The sequence below is a fragment of the Astatotilapia calliptera genome, chromosome 14 (genome assembly GCF_900246225.1).
Source record: "Astatotilapia calliptera chromosome 14, fAstCal1.2, whole genome shotgun sequence".
NCBI classification, from domain to species: Eukaryota; Metazoa; Chordata; class Actinopteri; order Cichliformes; family Cichlidae; genus Astatotilapia; species Astatotilapia calliptera.
This window is the reverse complement of record NC_039315.1, coordinates 23,537,031-23,541,525: the sequence shown is the minus strand read 5'-3', so window position 1 is coordinate 23,541,525 and position 4,495 is coordinate 23,537,031. Positions and strand designations below refer to the sequence as shown.

Sequence of the window (4,495 nt, the reverse complement as noted above, 5' to 3'; positions counted from 1 at the left end):
TTGGCAAAAAAAGAACACCTGTCTTTTAGGGATTCAGGCATTCTCCTTGGATTCAGAGTTTTACTAAACAACTCTAAAAGTAAAAATAACGTGGTAAAGAATTACTTAGAAATAACTAAAAGAGTAACTTTAGTTTTAGTGATTTATAGTTTTGTAACTATTTCAAGCTGATTTGTCTGTGTTCAGGCTGTGCTATTACTCAAATTTTTAGTGCTCTTTGTGGAATTATCCAGTTTATTCAACAAAAAGCAGATGTTATGATAGCTATTATGGCTGAGTTTTAATCCCTAGACCAGGAGTGGGGAACTCCAGGCCTCAGGCCGGTGTCCTGAAACTTTTCCATGTGTCCCTGTTGCAACACACCTGAATAAAATTAGTAGGTTAGCAAGAGTTAGAATTTGACTGCATGCTGAACTGGCAACCCCTAACCCTACTCAAGTAAATGTAAGTGTTTAGAAGAATTTACTTTTAAAAGTACTTTCATTGCACCATGTTCATTCACTTATGAGCTGCTGTGATATGAATCAAATGGCTGAATTGCCAGTTCAGCATGCAGGCAAGTTCTATAGAGTCTTGCTAATGACCTACTAATTGTATTCAGGTGTGTTGCAAAAGGGACACATGAAAATATTTCCGGACACCAGCCCTTGAGGACTAGACTTTGAGACCCCTGGTCTAGGTGCTCAAGGTTTTCTCTCCCTCTTTTGCTCCCTGTCTCATCTTTTTCCTTACCTTTGCGCTGAGGTGGAGGTGGGCAATTCCCTCCTTGGGCTCTGCCTGCTGGTGGACATTTTCTGCACCTATTCCTCATCAGGCATTTCAGATTAAGTCAGAAGTCGGAGTTTCATCTGGATTCTTCCAACTTGTTAAGTCCCAGCAGCCCCATCAACCCCGAGTTAAGATAGCAGCAGTGAATGTATCAAGTAGTAAAACTATAAAACTTTTAATCTGTCCTCATACTTCTGTGTATTTTTGATTTGCTAAATAGGCCACAAACAGAACATTGATCAGGCTCTATCCATAAATGTGCTGCATCAGTGTTCTTGGGTGCAAAACTCAAGTGTAATGCTAGTGACACCTGAATGGCTCCACCTTGCTAAAAAGCAAAACAAATCCTGTTCTACCTCACTTTTCTCACTTACCTACTAGAGCGCTAACTCAGGAGTGATGTCAATCCCAAGTTGTGACCATGACTTTAAAAACCAGTTCAGCCTTTGAGAGTAAGGACTCTCCTGTTGTGGTGGTTTTGATATTCAGCCTCTCTAATACCAGCTGAAGTTCCTCACAAGAAACCTTTGATGATGCCACTTCTCTGTGCTTCTTAGTAACCTTGCTTGTAAGCTGAAGGGCCTTCTAACTGTGGAAATTGTTTAGCTGCAATCCTGAGCTGGTCCATTCCAGCAAAGGAGAAAGTTGTGTTTTCATTTATCTGCAAAGTCACCTGCCTGCTCACCCAACACCATCTTCTTATCTCCTGGGAAACTCTGGCCAGCTGCTTTCTCAGCTGCCAGTTTCACCTGGAAGTCCAAGTAAGAATCCAATTCAATCCAAATTTCTAAGTCTTCAGTATTTCACTGGCAACGAGGATTAACCTACTTCTCCTCTCTTACAGAAGTCTCCTCCTGCTCTGTGAACTGAAGCTCTCCTGTGGCTCTCTGTTGCAAATTCCGGTTGTTTAATCCCAAACTCCTGAAAAATAAATCTTTTAAAATGATACACTGTGTATGTTGGGTCATGCTTCCACTTGAGTCATGAGTCCACAGCTTTAATTATCTTCATTGATTATGCCAGAAGTTCAGTGAGTGAATCTAATTAGCAGCATCACAGTAAATTTAAATTGTCTACTACACTTCATGTGATCTAACATTGGCCATGAACACCACAGCTTGCTCTGCACCGGTCGAGTGCATCACTGTAAACTTCATCACAGTACCGCAAAGTAACCAGTTCAACCTGCATTAAACTGTACAAACAACCATAGCGCAGTATTTTCATGCAAATTCAAATTTCTGCTTTAGAAAATTTGACTTGCTAAACACTCCTTACCTTTGAAAGTACTCTTTCATCTTCCTCTCCTTTCTTTTTTTTCCCCCAATCTCTGAAAGATTGCGCTAATTTATGACACATTAGTGCAGATTTTTTCCTCTTCCTGGGGCATATAGCAACTGTATATTAGACACAAATTGTGTAGAAACAGTCTGTGTGTGTGGTGTTTGTTGAGCTCTTTTAACATTCAATCAGGTCCCACACCTCCAGACACACAAACAGCTTCTTCCCCTGGGCCATTTGGACTGTCAACAAACACCATCCCCCCCATACCCCACCCCTGCCCACGCACATCACCAATCTGAGCCACAGTCTGAATAACCCTCATCACTTAGGCCACTTGCATACGGACTATATTCACTTAGGCCTTTGCACTATTGCTAAGCACTTTGTTCTCCATTGTTTTCCTTTCTATTGTTCCTCTAGTTTCTATGTATTCCTCTTGATTGTATATTTCTCTTCTTTGTTATTTATTCCTGCAATCTTACTATTTATATTTTATTCCTGCACAGTTGGTGTGGAGCACCCATATTTTCATTGTACATGTGCAATGACATTAAAGGGCTATTCTGTTCTATTCTATTCTATTAAAATGACACACTACTTTGAGTTTTGTATACATGCTATCTTTTATCCATTTTCCACTTTTTTCCTCCTTTTTTTTTTTTGTAAAATGTGACAAACTGCAACAATATAAATCTCGAAGTAGCCCTAATCAAACATAACATTCAGTGAACAAGCATTATTTCTCATAACAAGTTAGCAAAGACATGCTGATATATATTCGCTAGCACTTGATTTACAAATGATTCATAGACACACAGCTAAACAAGTAACTCAGTATGCTTGCATTAAATATGCAGCACAAATCAAATAGTAAGATTATAATACGCCATGGAAAGTTACAGGCACGCGTGGGCCAAGGTTTCACCTCTAACTGCACACTTGTACTGAACTAGCTGCTTCCTAAGTACCAACGGTGCCCACAAGGGGCGCCAAACAATACAAAACAAATGAATATTGACACATTCAAACTATACCAACACAGCAGGTCATCATCTTAATACGGAGCAAGTGGTAGAAGCACAGCCCACCAAAAATTAACACATTTGACATAAAAGGCTTTAAATTGACCATCAGGTTTAAATACTTATTTAATGGTGCGAGAACACAATTCAAAATGGTAGCCCCAGCTAAAACAATCAAAACAGACCATGAACCAGCTGCATAATGGGCCACTGTATTCAGACTTCTCCCTAAACCTGGTTCTGGAAACTAAGCTAAAAGTAACCAAAACCGAAAACAGTACTGCTGGTAACTCACACTTGGCCTGTACTTAATAAACAAAGCTATAGCAGCAATAATGGAATGAGGCCTTTGCTCGTGGAGATGAGGTAGGAGGCGAGAACAACGAAGAGGCCACCTCCTCTGGATTTATATTCCTGCAGTGATTCTTTTTCAACCCTTCAGCACTTGGAATGAATCAGAGGAGAGAGACAAAAAGGCAGAGAGAGCAGGTTAATAAGGATGGCAACAGAGCACCACAAAACTATGAGTGCACTAATGTCCTGAGGTCACGCATACCAGACTGGCTTCCTTTTTTGTAGGTTCTGTGGGATCAATGAGAGCAAAATGATTTCTTAAACTTTTTCAAATAAAAGCAACAAAACAGGAAATATTTTAAGCCAAAAAAGCTCTACAAACAATCAGTGCTGAACTTCATTAGATTTGTAGAAAAGTCAATGTTTTTTGTCTAAGATGAGTAGAACTACATGTATTTTAGTTGTTCTACCATTCGTGATTTGTACATGGGGGTATCATTAAGTCCTGTTTTTGAATGCTTAATTTCTCCCTCAAATTTCATGGTGTCATACAGGATTAACATTGCGCATAGGCGAGTTTAGACTCTTTTTGGGGGGGCTCAGGCACCCCTAAATTTAATCAGCACCACTAAAAAAAATTCTAATAACAGTAGTAGTGATAATGTATTTTAGTATCATTTTCAGACATTGTGTTCTCTTGTTATACGTTGCCAACTCCTCTACTGGAGACAGGAGAGAATGAAAACTGTCCAGTGTTATTGATGTCATGATGTTACAGTGTGCTAGCATAGAGGCGTTGCTGCTTCAGCAGCATGGTTCGTCATTAAACGACTAAATAAGACTTGAGTTGCTGTGGTAAAAAGAAGATGAAGAGATAATTTCACAACAAAAATCAGTGATACAGATTGAAAGCACACTTTAACTGGAATATAGAAAAAGTTATCACCGTGCTGATAATGCAGGGCAATGTTGTGACTTATAAAGTGTCCGCTTATTTTTATTTGTTCTCCAAATAACATCAGAAGCGTTAGCTAATGTAGCATAAAATCACTAGAGATTAGTGACGTGTCGGTCGTGAACGAAACGGCTCTTTGACGTGACCGACGCGAGCCGGCTCCTTATCACGA

The 4,495-nt window shown here is 39.7% G+C and overlaps 1 long non-coding RNA gene across 1 annotated transcript; it reads left to right on the top strand.

Annotated features, from left to right (window-relative positions):
• The first annotated feature begins 629 nt into the window (after positions 1-629).
• Positions 630-1,714, top strand: LOC113036898 (uncharacterized). The gene is made up of 2 exons (XR_003274519.1): positions 630-1,529; positions 1,613-1,714. It is a non-coding gene; the product is annotated as an uncharacterized LOC113036898 (long non-coding RNA).
• The last annotated feature ends 2,781 nt before the right edge of the window (positions 1,715-4,495 follow it).